A 19578-nucleotide genomic window follows, 5' to 3' on the forward strand; every position below is an offset into this window, starting at 1 on the left:
CAATTGCAGTTGAGGACTGGTGGTGTTGGTTGGCGGGTCATGAGCAGTTGCATTGCTTGTGGTTTTTTCTTTTTCCACTTACCCCGGTTTAATTTCTCTCATTATTTTCTTTTTAATTTTATTACTATTATTATTATTACTACTACTACTTCTTCTACTATTATTATTTTTATTATTATTATATTTTAATTATTAAACTGTTCTTATCTCAACCCACAAGTTTTCTTGCTTTTGCTCTTCTGATTCTCTCCCCCATCCCACTGGGCTGGGGGGAGTGAGCGAGCGGCTGCGTGGTGCTTGGTCTCCGACTGGGGCTAAACCACAACAGCATATCACCTGCAGCTGATGTTTTTAAAACATAGAAAGGCATAGAAACGCAATGTGCAAACCAGTATCAAACTTGACTCTGACAGTTCACTCCTGGTGAAGGCTGTCTAGGTGTGTGGGAGTGAACAGGGAAAGGGGGATCTGAGGTCCTGCTTCCCTGTCACCTTACTTGCTTCCTCTTCAGTGTTCAAGAAACACTGTTATCTCTGAATTTTTTAACACTTATCTGAAAACATACTTTAAAGGTATGGTATTTTAAAGATGTGTAGGTTATTTTATGTGAAAATAAGGTAAGTCTGGAAGTGTCTAGTCATACATATATTAAAAAAAAAAATCAAAACCTCTCTAATGCTAAGCAAGGAGTAGTCCATTAAAATAAGCAGGATTAGTCATTGGCTTAAATTAAGTAATTTGCTTAGTTGATGCATAGAAATATCCAGAGTCCCAGTACTTAATAAATCAGCATAATATATCCAGTGCCTCCTTTACATTTTGTATTTTGGGAACCCAAGGGTTATATATTTTTCAAACATATTTGAAATCAAATCTAAGAAACAATATTAGCAAAGCCACTATACAGGATATAACACTTAGAAGAGAGAGAACATTTGAAGCTATCAAATTATTAACTATAGTATTACCCCAAATATTTTAGCTAGGTCTATGAGAACTTTGAAATTTGCTTTAAGGGTTGTATAGTTAAACACTGTTTAAATGCACTGCTTAATTTTTCCTCACATTGTAATTCATGGTTGGCCTTTTCTGCAATGAATTGTTGGGATTAACCAATAAATCAGCAGAAAAGACATGCCAATTTCCTCAACAGTTGACAAATTACAGTGTGGGCAAAGTACTGTATGTTTTATTTATTTTTTTAAAATTTATTTCACGTGGAAGACTAACATTCAGATGCCTGAACAACATCCAGTTGTTTTTATTTGGTAATATTGCATTTAATTACGTTGCACTGCTTCTCAAGTAGCATTTGTAAATGTATTGCTAATAGTCATTACTGATAGTAAAGTAACATTTTCTTTGATTTGCAAATATTTACTTAGAAAAAAAAATAGCATTATTTGGAAATAGAAGATTTGTAATTATAAGGGTTTTTTTTCTAGAGCTTCATATTAATAGAAGACCTTTGTCTTGGGTGTATTTTTTTTAGAATAAGTAAAGCAGAACTTTGGGTTTGAATACTGTAGTTCTGAATTATTTAAATACTTGCATTCCAGTTTCCACACATTCATTATTTCCTAATGTTTTGGGATTGCAGCTGTGCAGTCAAACCAGGCAAGGTATCTGCCACGTACAAATCCTGTGTCTGCATTTACACGTGGCTGTTCAGCAGGCCATTCGTAAGTAGCACTTAATGTGTGAGAAAACTAGGATAAATGACCATGCAAATTAGACCATTAATTGTGTGTTACCTTGGATTTCTCAATAATTAGATATCATTGCCTGAAACATTTAAAACAATAAATACAATATCACTCCTTGTCAGGAACATAGTCTCTTTTGTCCTTATCTTAACAAACCTATTGTTTAAGACAAGCTTTTGTTAAGTGCTTAGAAAGTGCCAGTAGAGAGAAAATGTTCCTGACCTTGGCCATGTACTACACCCTCTGAAACTGCATTAGCTTTTAGACTGCATGATGTATAAGCAGCCTTTTGAGATCCAGGAGTCTGGAATACGATGCTGAAAAATAACTGTTTATGCGATCCATTCAATATTTAAGGTTAGGCGTATCAAAAAGACAGCAACGTTGGAGTGTATTGCAACATTACGGGGTTTCTTACAGCCCTGAAGCTGCAGTCTGTCCCTGGGGAGCTTCCCTGTGGGATAGGGAAGTTCCTGCGCAGCAGCTGCCTCATAGACGCCATTGAGACTTCTCCCTTTCTAAAAGATGCCCAAACTGTGACAGGGGAGGGTGTTGTATGAACTGCAGTGTGCCAGGTCCATAGAAATGAGGCAAAGTAGAGAAAATGCCCTGTAGCCACAGCCCTGATCTCAGCTGCTCGTTGTGCACAGGCCTGGAGCTGCCGCCCTGGTGGGCAGTTATGAGGGTGGAAATCGGATCCTGTCTCGGAAGAGGTGAAACGTCTCAGGGATAGGGATGCTGCAGTGACCAAAACCCAAATGATACATCACCTGTGATGGAGCAAGATCTGTAATTGAAACAGAGCTTATGCTTTTAACTCTTGTGGGGAAGAGGCGCAGGTCCCTGGTGCCTGTGGAGGGATGGGCGTAGGTGGGAAGGAAGAAGGCTGGTGGAGAACATGGCTGCATCTTCCACCTCCCTGTCACGTTGCATAGGGGGGCTGACTCTGCCCCCATGTCTGCTTTTCAGTCAGCGTATCTTTTTGCATGCATGGTTGGCATCGTAACTCGCTACAGCTCTGTGGAAATCAAGGGAGCTCGCCTTATTGAGGGCCAGAGCACTGGTCCCAACCCACCATCAGGGTGCCAGGCAGCCCCCATGTCCCCATCACCCCTCAATGGCTTAGTGCACCCAGAGAGGGATGAGGCAGTGCTTTGGGAACGCTGTGCTTTTTCTTGCTGCCTTTTGTTAGCAATGATTTGATCTTCGAGTATGATCTCTGTCAAAAATGGTGTAATTTCTATATTGCTGTGTGATAAAGTTGTTAGCCTGCTTCTGGACAGGGAATGTTCTGGGAAGGGCAAAAGCCCTGTGGGGACCAAAATGGAGATGGGAGCTGTGGGGAAGTACTTACAGTATCTGTTTGCATGTTAAAACTGGATTTCTGTTTACTCATTTAAAACCCTCTAGAGAATATAGCTAGATATATATTATCTTAGAAACTATATATTATTTACTTAGCTGTGACAAACACGATCCAGATTTAAAACTAAACTGTGTTGCTTGTTTAAGTACCAAGTAAAAATACCCCCCTACGTAGGAGGAAGTATAGCTAATGAAAAGCATCAGTGGTGTGAGAGTGTTTGTGGGAGGACTGGTTTGCTGCTGAAGCTACAAGACTCAGTGGTAAGATGCCAGTAGATGCACTCGTGGATACAAAGCAAGTTCTTGGGGTATGAAGGTGTCTCCCACACTAGCATTAATTGAAGTATAGTTAAGGGTAGAACAGTGTGACTTAACAGCATTTTGGCTTTCCATCCAAACTTTAAATGATCCGCTAAACTCTGTTGTAAGAAGCTCTGGCTCTATTTCTGTGTAATCATCAAGGTGTATGAAACTTGTCTGTTTGGATGTATCACAACTTTTAAAAGTTAGCTTGCTTACATCATTTGAAAAGTGCAGTAGCACCATTCAGGCTGTTTATTATAACTTCTGTAACTAAAATCTGAAAACCTTAGGGACGCAGTTTTACAATTCATTGCTGTTGGTAGTTGGGCTGGCTTGAGTGGCTTCCAGACCAGGCTGATCCTTTGCATCCTCTCATGCTCACACGGCTTTCTGTGGTGCTCCTCTTCAAGGGAGCTCTTGCACTGGTTAAACAGCCTCGCAGGCAGCTGAGAAGACAAGGACCTTGCTCTGTGGGGTGGGGAGGGGGAAGATTTCTTGTGCCAGCCCTGCCAGCACAGCCTGAGGCTTGGGAAACTTCCTCCTCAGCTTCTGCCCTGGCTTGCATGTCTGCCATTGAATTCAAGGCTTATAAAAATGTTTTATTTGTTACAGTACAGCAGTATTTCACCTAACAGTTTCTTTTTGTTTTTCCCCAATGTTTCAAAATCAAGCTTCAGAAAACTGTAACGGAGGGAAAAGGAAGGCTTTCTTTCTTTACGTATTTGTTTCTGTAGGCACTCCGCCTCTTTCATAGTATAAAAATATTATTTACCTGTCTTAAGAAGGTTGTAAGGGAGAGCCTGAGAAATTGTTATTTAAATTGTATTGGAACAAAATTGTCTTGGAAGGTTACTTTAATTTTGGTGGTAATTCACAGCTACTTCTGGAATCACTATTTTGGCAATACTTCCTTCTTCTGTAAACAAAATACAGCTCATAAAAGCATCATACCAAGAAAATATAGGAATAGTCAATACATACAGTGCATCTTTCTCTTTTGCACCACTAGCTGTACATGATGAGATACTTAATTTGTATAAACAGTCACAGATGGAGCTTCAGTTTTACTATTAGGATCTCTCATAAAGCACTAATTACTTGGCTTAAAGAAAGCACTAGGGAAAAAAATGGGCTTTGTGGATCAGAAAGATGGAATCTGAATTGAAGTTTGTTTCATAATTACCTATACCTTTATTTTGGTTTAGGCCATGCCATGACCCAAAACCCTCTGAAAATAAAGGTTTCCATTTACGGACTTCAAAAGCTGTATCTGACTTTCTCTCTTCCCATTGATAAACTTACATGAGGCAATAATTTAAATAACCTGCCAACTTTAAGGTAATGTTTGAGTGTTTTTCTTGCTGTGAATATTACTAGCAGACAAGAGGTTTTCCCTTGCCCTTATTTCCCAACATGCACTTGTCAGAAATGAGGTCCTGACAAAAATAAAAAACAGAAAAAGACTGTCTCCCCCAAAGTGTGCCTGTTAGGTCAGGACCCAGGTTTGTGATCTGGAAGAATGACCTCAAAGAAAAAGCTGTGTTTACTGTGCTTCTTTGAAGTCAAAGGTCTTTATAAATGTGGGTAATTTAAAACTAAGATAATGAAACTTTTGTCTCAAATTGTGCAAGTTTCTTGCTCTAATAAATTTGTCGACTGATGGTACTAGCAGTCTTTTCACTGGCTGAAAAAATTATTCAGATCACCCACAAAGCCTACAACTCATTGCTATGATTAAATCATCTTATCCAGTGGGGCCACCCTAGAACACCTCAAACACTTTGTAAATAAGTTTTACAGTATGGCATCCTTACTTGCAGGTGGCAGAAGCAAGTTACAGATTTATTTCAAGGCTTAGCTGGGTTTTCTCTGGCTGATGAATTTTGGATACAAAGCCTTGATGTTCCAAGAATTCAACCTGCTTCTGGTGTATGTCCTCTCATGCTTTCAATTCTTGATTGCATGAGCCTCTTGATTAGAAAGAGTACGTATGTATGTGTGCTAATAATTTTATCTAGGGATTAATAATTGCTGTGGAGATTCATTTTGGAATAATGATGATTTGAATAATACTAATTAACTAGCTGGGTTGAGAGCATTGTCTAGCAGCATTAGATTTCCAGGCCTTTGATTTCTTACATGTACTTTTGTTATGTGAACCTACATTTTTCTGCATCTAATGCTAATCTTTAATCAAATTTTCTCTCATTTCGAACGCCTTGCTTTTAGAACTTATGGTCTTGTTCCGTTTATTAAATAAAGGTTCCTTTCCAAATAAAAATGTGTACTGAAGAAAATTAAGACAACACTTAGAATGAAGTGAATGTTGCAATTTTAGGGTATTTAATGAATACTAGAACAATGTCCTGAAATGAATGGGGTTTGCTGATGAGTTGGTTTATAATTTTTTTTATACTATCCTACTTCTGCTAAGGGGAAAAATATTTTTTGTTCTTAGTCCAACATTTGTCTCAAGAATAAGTGTAATGAGCATCTGAGAGTTGACTGTGGGTGAAATGATGTGACATGCCAATGACATTTTCATTAAAAAATATTTTAATGAGAACAGGAAACAGAAGGGGGAGAAAAACCCTGCAGGCTCTGATGCACTGTTAGCTACCAAAAAGTACAAATATTTACTTTGGAGTGTGGTGGTATGCATGTATATTTTTTTTTTCCTGCCTATGATTTTTGTAATGGGATATAAAGATATAAATAACACAGAATATAAGGGTAAAGTAAGACTTTGAGTTAAGCGACATGAGCTGCTCCTGTTCTTTGTAGTACTGGAAGCAGGAGACTCTCAATGGTAGCTGTTTTTACCCATTCTGACAGTTTGTTGGAATACTATGCCATTGAGAGGAACTGGGATATGTAATGTGCTGCATTTCAATATGCATTTGTATCACCTTTTTGTTTATAGCAGCAAAAGCTATGTCATTAGAATGAAAATGAAAAAAATTTTTTAAAGTCAGAAAGAAACAGATAACATCAACTGATCTCTCCCAGGTGGATCCACTTACAAAACTACAGCAGTCTCTGTCAATTTTGGTTATCCATACTTTGGTTTATTTGACTGCTACCAAAGCAATTCAGATTTAGAGTGTGTGGGAGCATAAGATAGATAAATAATAAGACTAAATTAAAAAAAGACTTGTGTTTGCATAAGAAGTCCATGCTTTCCCTCTAGTGCATCAACCTTTTTTACGAGATGTGTTTTAATCTTAGACATGAGTACTGTAAAAGTGTACGGGGTATACATGGCAGAATGATTACCGTCCCCAAACTGCTGAAGATAAAGGCTCATTCTTACCTTTTGTGGTAAGTATATACTAATGAATGAATCACCAAATCCTTGGTGTCAGGTTGAAGCTTGAATCTGCATAAGTTACTCATAAAGGGCCATGTAAGGGGAGAAGGACGAAGACTGGCTGGTGCAGTGGCAGGCAAGCACCCTTGGGTCTGGCTGGGGCAGTGCCTCATGTACCACCCAGCAGTGCTGGTACCCTGTTGGGGTGGGAGCAGAAAGCATAGATGCTGCGAAACTTGTTGCACTACATTATGTTAAAGTTGATGAGGCCTTACAACAGCTTGCAAAAATATTTTAATTACAGAAAAATAGATGTTTGAAATCATATAACGGAATACAAAGAGAAAAATGTCTGTTCAATCTGCTTCTGACTGCTGGCTAGTGTGTATGTGCCTGATTTTTTGTTCTAAATCAGTCTATGTTCCATAAACTTTTGCAGTGTCATCTCAGCCAGTAAAAGTCCGAGAGGGTAATTCAAATGAGTGAATATTTTTTGTATATCTCAGAACGCTTATACAATTAATCATTCCCTTGAAAAACATTTTGAATTTTTGCCAGTGCTTATATTGGTATAGAGCCAGTGCAGAAATAATTGAAGGGTCCTTATGTGTAAAAATTGTAATACATAATAGAATTCGGGAGTCAGGGAGAAGCCTGGGTTCATATTGCAGTGATGTCATCCCAGAGCTCAGATCCATGTGAGAGGGGGCTGCAGGCTAGAACAAGGCAGGAAAAAATCCCTCCCCCTTCTTCCTCTTTTCAGCTGTTACCATGATGGCTTAAACTCTTCTTTTCTTCCAAACTGTAATGGAAATCTGAAGTCGTTCTTCTTCTGGTCTTTAAATGCAACAAAGAATGAGATGTGGAAGTGTCTTGCGTAGGGGGGTATTTAGACCAAAATAGTAATTGATCTTTGGTTTGGATTCTAATCATCTGAATGGTTAAGGGCATCTTCCTCCATTAATATCTCTTCAATGCTCAGTAAGCAGGGATAATAACTTCTAATAAGTATCAAAAAACCACTGGAATCTGTCCGTGACAATAACAAACCATTTAAAATACACGAGACTTGCACAACTAGCTTCAAGCACACACAAAGGCAAGTTTCATACAAATGTGTGCATGCTGTCTCAGCTTCATCTGCCAACCCAGTGTCTTGGTTGCCCTTTCAACACCTCTTACACTTCCGCTGTAAGGTCCTTTAAAACGGAGACTGACAGCATCATGCCAAACTACGTTAGGCCAAAGTTACGGCATTAATAATTTCACCCCAGAATATATTTTACTTGTGCCTTTGGGTGAAGATATAATAATAAAATTATTATCACACAAGAATAACCTCAGAAAATCCTGACTGAGTAATATATTGTTTGCTTATTTTAAAAGAAAAGCCTGGATACATTTTATCTACAGAGGGGGACAGAGGGAATAGAAAGGTCTGCCTAGGTTTTAATGTCCTTAGTCCAGTGTTTAGAATTCTGTTGGTTTATAATAATTTTTTATAACTCAGAAATATATTTAAATGAAAATCCTTTAGGTAGACCAATTTTCATAGCAGAAATAATGATATGTTTTCTTCAGTATCTGACCTTACAAGTTGTGCCACAGGGAGATTTTACCTTTTTAAACAAACGAAGTATTTCTGGGCAAGGAACTAGCTCCAAAGGGCTGAAATTCTTAACACACAATTATAGTGGAAGAGTTAAAGGCAACTTATTTTTGCATCTTCTTGGCAAATAAATACCAGATTCTATTAAGTGTGGTGCAGGGGCAATGCTCCACATGTGGAGGAAATGGCACTTATCCTGCAGATGCAGAAGATACATCCTGCACCTTCCCCAGGCGCTGGACTTCACTGGTTAGCAATTAAACTTGAAAATAAGGAACTGTAGGATAAGATGCCACAGCAGTGATCAAAAGGAGGAAGAAAAAAAAAACAACCAGTAAAAAGAAAAGGTTTGCATTCTATGCTTATGGGGGAGACAAAAGCTAAATATATAGAAAGGTTTATGTATTAAGAAGGTGTCATATATTATGTAGTGCATCGAAACGGCTCAAAATACTGAAGAATTGGAGTTTCTTGATCTTTTTCCTGTCCTTAAGTCTTGGGCTTATGTAAGGACAATTAGTTCTTTCAAACTTTGGGATTTAACTTGGCTCAAACCTTCTAGCATTCAAAGTCTCCATTTCAGACTTATTTGCTGTTCAGGAGGCCAGTTAAAACACCTCTGGGGTTCGGTTTTACTGTTGCTTTGTTTGTGGGTGTGGAGTCAATATTGTCTCTAGAGATCATTCCACAAAGTTCTTGCAGTTGAGGGAGTGGGGCTTGTTTGGGGTTATTTGTTTGGGTTTTTTATGATCGATAGCCATTTCTGCATCTTGTCTGATTAAATTAGGGTATTTTAAAATTAGTGCCTCTAAAATCGCTATATTTTAGTGACAACGTTTCCCAGTATTATGAATCAGCTGAGTTTCCATTTGCAATATGGGTAAGTGTAATACTGATAGTGTTGCAGTGATGATCTTCTAGCAGACACACAAAGCAGTCCACTGGAAATAAAATAACCTTTGGGTTTGCAGTCCTAGGCACCAAAACTGTCACCAGTGTGTTCAGGTAGGAGAGATGGTTGTACATAAGCCAGACGTATGATTTGCAGCAGAAGAATTTAATGGTTCTTTCAAAATGTTCGAAGAGGAAAGGAGAAAAAAAATCTTTGGTGCTGCAACCTTACTCTCATCTGAGAATGGCAAAAGTGTACTGATTCGGACTAAGATCAGTGTGATTGACTTGGAGACTGTCTGATTACAACCTGGATACCAATTTTAACTAAATTGGTTTAAAAACAAATTCAGATCTATAAACCACATCAGGCTAAATCGATTTAAGGTTCTCCTAAACAGATTTAAGAGAGACTGCACCAGGGCGTTGTACAGATTTAACTAAATCTGTTTCTAAACCACTTGAGTTAACTCAGTACTCATACCATATATAAATCAGCCTTTAGATGTAGAAGTTAAAAGGTCCATATTTTATAGTTGTTCACTTTGTTCATTGATTCATCTATGTACAAATGTTCACTGTACACAACTATTTCATTAGCAGTGAGTAGCATGGAATGGGAGTAATAATTTTCTTTTTTTTAATTGAACTAATATTTGGAAAAGGAGAGATTTGAGATACATATAACAGTGCTTTCTGCTGAAACCTTTAGAAGGATGAAAAGACACTGGATGATAATGAAATTGTATTTTGAGCTTTTTTCCATAAAATGAAGTAGTCATTCTAGTGTGCGAAGTGCTATAATTATAAAGCAATTTGCCACTCTTAATGGGAGGACTTTTATTTCATAAAATATTAACAAAATATAATATCAGTGCAATAGGTTAGGAACAGTCTTATTTTCTCCATAAAAAGTCAATTTGTAACCACTGCAGACTGTCTTTCTCAAGATGACTATATTAGGGCAACAGATCCTTTTATAGAAGTAACAAAATATAAGCATTAAAATAATCACAACAGGTGTCTCATTTACCTTTCCACTTAGTAATCAAATGTTTTTCACTGTCTGCCTCTCTGATATAGAGGCTGGTGGTGTTTCTGCAGATGATTGGCCAAGGGAAGGAGCATTTAACCAGTGCCGAAAAAAAGTAAAAACATTGGAGACAAAGCTACATTGAGGAAAGGTTATCAGCTACAGGACATGGACATATTTCCCAGCTTGCCTATAAAAAGCATTTGTATTAGGCTAACAGTAAAGAAAATCAAACTTCTTTTTCCACAGTGAAGCAAGAGGAAGGAAAGTGAGGGAGCAATGTGTAATTACAGGATTTCAGCTCTGATCTGGGCAGCTGCAAAGCATATGTATCCCATGAAGAACAAAGGACTAGAGATGGCAGAATTAAGCAAGCCTTAATGGATTCACTCTTTCATTTGCTCTCTTTGTTACTATTTTAAATTAACCAGTAGATTTCCTTTTTTTTCCCCCTTTCTTTTTCATTCTTTATTTGCTGCTGCTGTTGTTCCAGTGTCCACTCAAACAGAGCATGATCAACTCCTAGGGAAGTCGTTAATCATATTAATTTTGATAGTGTTTCAAGATCAACTAAGAAATGGAGCTCTCTGAATAGTTGAGGCAATGATCATGGAGGAAACCACTTGAGCAGAATGATAAATATAATTTTCTCTTAAAATAAATGAGAATCCCCCGTGCTCCTGTTAGCTAGCATGTTAGCTAGGTGGAAAGGTAGGGAAATACGAGGAGAGGCAGAACAAAACATTCAGTTAGCAAAGGAGGATCAGAAATTAAGTGTGAGACACCTCTTTCCCCAGCTTTCTAGTCTGTCTGATCAGTCACTAAAAATGAATACAACAAACCTTACTGCAATATATAATTGTTGCAATGAAGTTGATAAGAGATATTTCGTCTGCCTCTGCTCTGTTCTGGATGAGAATCTGTCAGGCCTAAAGCTTGTGTGTTTGGTGACCTAAAGGACCAGGAAACTGTCCTTTCATTTTTGCCAACAGTTTCTGTTCATTGGCTTCTGTGCAATTGCACCAGTTTAACTAAAAATAATCTGGATCCTCTGTCTGTTAAAACAGAGTGTTGAGTTCTGTTCAGTTTTTCCACTGATCCAGAACACTCAGGTGTGATAAAATTAGATGGATTTGATGTTATCTCTGGAAGCTATGAATCATTGCTCTGCTCTTTTTTTTTTTTTTAAATCAATAATGACTATATATTAGTAACATAGCCCTGTGTATTTAAAACCAAACCAAACAAACAAAACCATAGGCAATCCGTGAGCTATTGTTTGGAGGTACTGTAGAATTGTGTCCATGAGAGAACGTTCACCAAACTCTTTTTTCAAATGCAGCCCCATATCTGTTTGGCAAAATATATTTGTAAGCTTTTTTAAGTGGACGAAACCTCTGTTTTAATGATGATTGTTGTTTGTTTGCATTTAAAAAATAAAGTAAAAACAAAACAAAACAAAAAGAACAGCACCACAACAACCAGTTAAAATCTTTTATTTCTAACTGGATTTTAAGAGATCATTTTCTGAATAGCACAAAAATAGCTTAAGGAAATTACATTTTTCTGACTGAGGATACAATAAAGATCATTATTAGTATTTTAGCCATTCCAATGCCGTGAGGTCCCATCTGTGTGTCCTTTATGCAAGCAAAGCTTCCACTGATCTTACATGGTCTCTACCAGGACGTTAGCTGGCGTTCAAACTGAAGGATACGATCCCAGCAGTGTAGTTAGCAAATGTGTTTGGTCCCTAAGAATTCAGTGTACAGTGTAAACTTGATTATTAGCTAACAAATCACTGCGAGCTGAATGTTTAGTCTGCCAAAGCTGCTGGTTGGAAAATCTGTATCTAGAGAAGTCTTTCACACTGGAAACCCATCCTGCATCTATTATTAACAGGGGGGAAGCAATCTTGCTTATGTCTTTATGTATGTTCACAGCTGTCTGGCATCAGGAGTGGTGGAAAACACTGAAGAAACATTGCCTAAAGTAGTTGCCTGTGGGTTGAAAAAGCAGTGTGTTGCTATTTATCCCTGTCAACAGCAGGCCCTATTAACTATTTTTAATGAATCACCACTGCTTTTACTTTTGCCATCAGCCATGACCTTCACCATTTAGAAACACATGGTCTCTCATAAACGATAGTCTATGACACATAAACTTGAGAAGGATTCTATCACAGCTCAAACTACAATATCTATCATTAAAACAAACTGCTCATTCCAGCTGAAGAGACACTTGTATATATCATGGAACCAGCCTTCCATATTTTGAAATTTACTGCCCTGCATTGGTGCTTCTTTTTCTTGGCTTTTTTTCTTTTTTTTTAGGCAGGCCATGCAACCTTGCTCACTTAATACTTTTGATAAACTTCTGCTGACAAGGGACTTGATTAATGATGGTTAAAAGAATTGAATCAAGAGTAGGAAAGACAGGGCCAAAAAAGCAGACTGCTGGGTTGATGGAAACTAACGTCTCTACAGAAATATATGATGGACCCTCCTTTTTGCCATGCCAAGTAATTACTCGCACAGGCCTGTTGTAATAATTCCTATTACAGCCAAAACGGAAAAGTCAGTAACTCACAGCCCTGGGACAAGGTGAAGGCAAGGCCAGAGTAGTGTGGATCAATATTTCATTTACTCACTGAGGTTAGCTTCTATCCCTGTATCAAATTCTTTTACAGAAAGCCATGAAAGAAATGAGGTTTGCTGAAAAGCACCAATACAGGGCCCTCATTTCCTTGGGGGTGCTCATAGAGTACATGGAGCAACAAAACCTTTCAGCAAAACAATATGCACTCAAGGTCACTCATTACTTGCTACTGTTGGAAAATAAAGTGCCATTAGCCTGATATGAGTAATGTACATCAATCAACTGCACACCAGCAAAAGTATGTTTTCAACATGGTATTGCAGCTGAAAATGAATGAACCATGTTAACACTTTCTGAACAGTTTGACAACAGTGAAGAATTTTTCCTTCGGCATTATCATTTATTTCAGAGTTTCTCTGCAACTCATCTCTGTGAAATCAAGCCAGACCATCTCTGTTGTTTGCTGTGGTTTATTGTAATTGAATTAATTCTCATTAAGCAAAAGTCATTATTTTGGTGGGGGCAGTTGGATGCTTTCCAGAAAGTTCCTGTCTGCCTTACAGGACCCTCAGTCTAAGGGCAGATAAACAGATGTAAGAAGAAATGATCCATTGTGTTAGTAGAATAATTTAAAGCAATACTTGCTTAGAATGTGAGATGACAGAGAGGTACACATACTTCGACTTTGATGCATACAGTAACTCTTTTCTTCCACAAGGAAGTTTTGAGGAAAAGGAGGACTTCAGTATATCACTCAAGAATTGCATGTTGCATTTAAGGCTACCACTGTGCTGATCTGAAGGGCAAATGTAATATATGCTTCTGAAATAGCTAAAGTATACTGTGGTGTATTTTCTTGCTGCTTCCTCTCACAGACTTCCTTTAATATTTTAAATCATAGAATGTTGTCTTCCCTGTAGGTTTGGGGTTTCCAGAGAAGCTGTTGGGAGAAGGTGGTAACTGAATGTGTTCTGGAGCAACGTACAGGATGCTTTCTGAAGCACGGTCACCGTGACATAGCTACTGTGCAAAAAATAATGGTTTTTCTTGGCATCTGGGTCATCTACCAAAATGCAGGCTGTCTTCTTTGAGCTTTCTTATTTGTAAATATTTCCATGAAAATCAAAGAGAAAGTTCTTTTACTCCTGTGCTGTGGTAGGGACACAATCTTGCTTTTACTGGCTGCTTTTTGGAAAAAGTCTTTGGTGGGCTATTTATGATTGCTCGTATGGTTGATGTCGTTTTAGATATTTTCAAATCTTCTTGATTGTCATCTGGTCAGAAAGTTATGTTTTGTGTTATTAAAGCTCAGAATTCTCTAATCTTACCTGCACCATTGAAAAATTTGGGTCATAGGCATGAAGGGGTACCTTCCCAAGAACTGCCATGTCATCCTGTTCAAAAATGAAGGCATTATGTAGGCATACAATAAACTGTTACAGAGTAGGGACAATTACTGTAGGAAGCGCAGACTTTTTTTTTCCTATGAGGTGGTAATCTTTTCTTTCTTCCCTCCCTTTTCTCTTTTGTAGCATTCTCTTTGACTTTCTTTAGCATTTTGAAATCACTTACTAAATAAAAATGTTAGGTCTGTGTTCCAAACTCTTATCCTCAAGGCTTACTGAGGCATGCAAAAATAGTTGAAGTGTTTAGGATTTTGCACTATTACTGTCTTTTCTCGTGGTGAAGATAAAGTAGTTTCCTTTTCTAGCACCACCTCCTGAGATCAGACACCTAAAGCAAAGCATTCTCATCCATAATGAGCCTTGAGCTACTTCCAGCACTGAACTTACTTAACCCATGTTAAGTCCATGCAACGCGGTAACGTGTAAGTAAACACAAGCCAGGAATGATGGGCCAAGGGGAAAATGACTGACTGAAGGCCATATGCTAAGTCAGAAATGATTGTCAACTTTCACGTTTGGCATTTTGAAAGTTTCTGTTAAGTTTACTGCTGTTCAGTAGAGTCTAGGGACATCCAATGAATTATTTTAATGTTCTCCCACATAAAGGTGTCCTCTACAGTTGTTAACAACTTGGATAATGCTCTTAAGTTTTCTGCAGTCATGATGTTTTGTATTTTAATTTACTGTTCGGAAGTATTGGCAGTTCAGCAAATATAGTCTTAATTCCTTGCAGACCATACTGCTTCCATTTGAACAAATCAGTTGAGCCACTGGTAAATGTGAGTTTGATTATATTTTGGGTTGGGGGGGTGGGTTCCTATGGATTTTCTTCTTTAAAAACGAAGATTATACTAATTATAGTACTGTGGAACACTTCCCTCTGCTTCCTATTGTTCTTCCTATGTGCTATTTCTTTCTAACAGGTTAATGTAAAATGATGTACAATGAGTCCTGAGGTAGTACTGCTCCCTTCTTCTTGTCTGCAAGAAGGAGAGATGAACGTTTGTAACTGCCTATGAAATGAAATAGATCAGTTTCAAGAGACTCTTTCTTTCTAGTCACGTAGAGAGGCTCTCTTGGATTAAAAGGGTCCACTACATTTGATTTGCTCTGTGGTTTAGATGTGGAATCAACTTTGTAAAGGGGGGGTAGTTCAGTCATAAAAAGTCTAATAATTCCTTAGAGAGATTCTTTGAAAGGCACAGAGGAGAATTAGAGGAACTGTTTCCTGTACTTGTAAGAGAATTAGAATCACAATTTCTTTATTTCTTTTTTTTTTTTTTAACAGTCCTGTTGTTGTGCTTAAGTTACTTTTCAAAATCTCATTCACCCCAGGTAGTGCGCCAATAGCACTGTATGGGGCTGCTCTATGCTTGTGTTTCTAGAGTCCCTGAGGCCCAAGTCGTCAAAGTTCTTTGGGCAACTAAATAAGATTTGAAATGACTCAGTGATATTAATAGTTCATTCTCATGAACGTTCTTTGAAACAGGGAGACAGTATTACCTTAATTTACTGGGAAAAAGTGGGGTGGTGAAGCACAAATAGGTTTAAAGGCATTTAGGTGCCCAGTTAAACCAACAGGAAATGGGCACCTAAATACCTGTGGAAGATTAAAGCTTCACTTACTGTCAGGACGATCAGCACATAGTGTTATAAATCTCTGGAGGTTCCCTATGGTTCTACCTGCAATGAATAAATCTTTCAAGGATGTCTAAATCAGGACAGGAGGGCCTTGTGATGGGAGGTCGACTGCTTCCGTATGTTTTAAAATAAAATTAAACCACTCTTTGCCCCCTAACTTTTACTGCTAGAAAGGAATCAAAGATTTCTTTTTCTGTTCACAAACTAGTACCCTAACTGTTGGTTTGCTTTTTTTCCTATTTCACAAGAAAATACCCTGGTGGTTCTTGGTGCCACTGAGAACTAGGAGTCATTACTTTGTGTCGGCGAGCACTCTTGTATAGCTTTCATAACAATAAAGTTGTGTGCGGCAGGATTACTCTTTGAACCAGAGTGTTAACTGAGAGATTGGGGTCACATCCATCACCCAAATGTGAGGCGGTCTGCTTGCACTTATAATAAAGAACAACTGTTTGGTCTGGAGGTCAGGATTTTTGGATTCACAGTGCACTTAGTTAGATCAAGGTCTGATCTGGGGTTAAAATCAATATCGTAAATTGCAGCTAAAATGACAAAGAATATGTTTCCATCTATGTTATATTTTAGGTACAGTAGTCTTAATGTATAAGTAGGTCAATTCCATTAAGATGTAATTTCATTAAGGGACCATAACTGCAACTGGAATTTGGCCACTAGATGAATTTTTTTGGTCTAAAACAACTGTACAGACATGCATCGCTCTTGGATGCTGCTCACTTGGGTAGTTCTGCTTTAGAACAATAAGCCCAGTAATCATCCAGTGCACTCTGCAAGAAGGTTTGAAGAAAATCAGTAAAAAGTGTTTGTCTGTAGGAAATGCATTCTTTTTTTTTGAACTGGCACAAGAATACCTGTCAAAGTAGTATAGTAAGGCAGTCGTATATTTAAAAAACACATGCTTCGTAGCTACTGAGACCTTCGGTTTAATGCACTTGTACATATGCAAGTAGAGTATTTAGCAGTGGAGCCTTCAGGCTTGCTTTAAAAGAGGACATGAGACAAAACATCTGATTTTAGGAAGCTTCGCTTCAGTTTCTGTAATGTGGCAAATCTGAGCATAGCTGACCATAAAAGACTTTAAAGTCTTGGAATAAGGAGATGGAAGCGTCATTCAGGAGGAGACGCTGCTTCTGTGTTCGTGTTGCCTAAGGTACAACGTCTCTCCCCAGGCATGGTACATGAAGGGGTGGCAGATGAGAAGGAAGGGGGAAGTAGTCTCAAAATCTTGGAAAAGGAGGAAGATTGTGGGATGGCTTTTATGTAATCCTCTGTAAGGATTAATTTCGTGTGCATAAAAGTCATATTGAGCTTTGTAGCAGAGCGTGATGCCGCATTTACAAAGGGTGGCTCTATGTCTGCTGGTGGCTGGACCATAGGTTGAGAGTCATCTGACTCTCATAACTGTTGAGCCAGAAGAGGCTGTGTATTTCTTGCACAAACTGGAAAAGTTTATTTTGTGTTTTTTCCCCACTGCCCATCCTCCTAAGGGCATCTCCCAGCATTGCCACACAGCACAGCACGTGATGTGCTTCTCTCTGCTTACAGTGCAGAGTTGGGGAGGAAATACAGCCAAAACTCTGGGCAAGCAAAGAGCCCTGGCTCTTTCTCTCTGCTGTGGGGGCCTTAGGAAGCCCCGGCTTGCGGACAGGGATCTGCTGCATGTGTGTGGAGGAAGTCTGGGGGGAGTGAAGATCATAACTCGGCAACAGCTGCTCTGTATGACTTGCTTCCCTGGTAACCTGGCGGCTCTCCAAGTCAAAATCTGAATAGGAGTTAAACTGCTCGAAGCATTAATTCCGCCTCTAGACATGAGCCTTCTCTTTCTCGTCCCTGCTCCCACTGGAGCAATGCTCAGCAGAAGTGGAAGTTTCCTTTGCCCATGCAGGTTTGGAGGGTTCGTGCTGTCAGCAGAGGTGGGGAAGACGTCGCTACGCAGTGTGGTTTATCTCGAGTATCGGCTGCCTGCTGTAACAAACAGGAGCACTGGGGTGTTGGCAAGCGGCTCTTCTCTCTTCCCTGAGCCCTGTCACTTGACATGGCATGATCTTATGGGGAGTTAAACTATGCATGTAAAAGCTTTTGTGACTGTATTGGTATTTGGTGATTCCTGTTTACGTGGAAAGTATTTCCGTGAATTTCCAGTCATGTGTAAGGATCTTGGGACTACTTGCTGCTGCCTCTGGGCGACTTGGACATCCTCCCCCCGCTCTCCCCCTGGTATTTTACATGAACAGAATTTCCTTGGCAGCTTTTCAGGACTCCCCAGCTTATTATTGGGTCCTCTTGAAGTTGAAAACACTGCTCTGAATCTAAACCCTGTTGCAGAAATGCAGTTTTATGTCCCTTGGATAATTATAGACATAATTTTTTAAATCCTCCAGTTTTAATCACAGTATAATTTGTGGGTTTTTTTTAAAAGTACCTTTTAAATTGTCCTGTTTCCTTCCTGTTGCCTTTTGTAACAGTATTGTCTAGAGGTTTAAGTTTGTGTACAACCGTAGTGACTCATCTATTCCAAAATATTGCAAAGAGGAAAAAATAAAATTTCTACCTGTTGGAGAGTGAAGAGATTTAAGTTAAGCTGGGTGCAACTTAGTATCTATTGATGAAATTCTGATGTTTATTTTGTCAAAATATATTAAAAAGTAATGTAAAATTATACAAGAGTAACACATACAGCCACTTTGTGCTTACTAGTAAGTTGCCTCTCTGTGGAGACAGTAATGACAGCAGCCCAGACAGTTTCTTAAGGCTTTTCCTGCTCTTCTGTGCCCTTTATTTGATCATCTGCCAAGGCCTGCGGATAGTGCCAAATCAGTGCAGCATCTCCATAAGTCTGCTCTTGGAAGCTAAGGAATTCAGCAGTTGAAGTGCAATGCCAGATATAAAAGAAGCAATTACGGTGGACTTCCAGGAGTTTAGGTTGAATAACTAATATTTGTATAATAGATATTTTGAGGCTCCTTTTACTAACTGGACTTCTGCTTTCTTTATGCTTTATCAACAGAATCTTAATCTATGCAAATATAATCTTGCAAAAGCATGGGTTCTCTCTCTCTCTCTCTCTCTCTCTCTCTTTTCTTTTTTTAGGTTCTGAAGCTCCATACAAACTTTGAAGCCTATTGCTGTGTATACTGGCATTGGCAGCTGAAGTGCAGTGTTTGTCAGTGAAAGAGAACCTTTGCAGAACCATAGCAGCTATTTTGAGTATAGAAGACCACCTTCCTCTTTGCAAGTATTTATCTTTCTTCACACTTATGCAGAAGCCTTCTCAAGTTTTTGAAGTGAAGAAAATATTTGATGTGATATCTCATAGGTTTTCATGCTGTATACAATGAAATGAATTAGTGGGGTAATGACATTGTTTAAAGTGAAAGAAAGAAAACTTGGATTCCTTTAATTGAATTGCAGTGTGGACACATGCCAGTTCTGACTGAAGTAAAATTCATCTCACTGCCACTGATTGACTGTCCAAAATCTATTCACCATTTAATCTTCAGCAGCACAAAGAGGAGCTTTGCCCAGAATGAAACTACTTTTACATATACGTTAGTAAACAGCCACACTCTCTTGGGGTCTAGAAAGCCAGAGTCCCTTTGCACTGCTTGCTTAAATTCTAGATGAGGGGGCAGGGAAAATCTAACTAAACTTGAAACTTGATTACAGCATGACAAGATTAGGGGAATAAATGGGCAAAA

This window comes from Phalacrocorax carbo, chromosome 5, assembly GCF_963921805.1.
Source record: "Phalacrocorax carbo chromosome 5, bPhaCar2.1, whole genome shotgun sequence".
Classification (NCBI taxonomy): domain Eukaryota; kingdom Metazoa; phylum Chordata; class Aves; order Suliformes; family Phalacrocoracidae; genus Phalacrocorax; species Phalacrocorax carbo.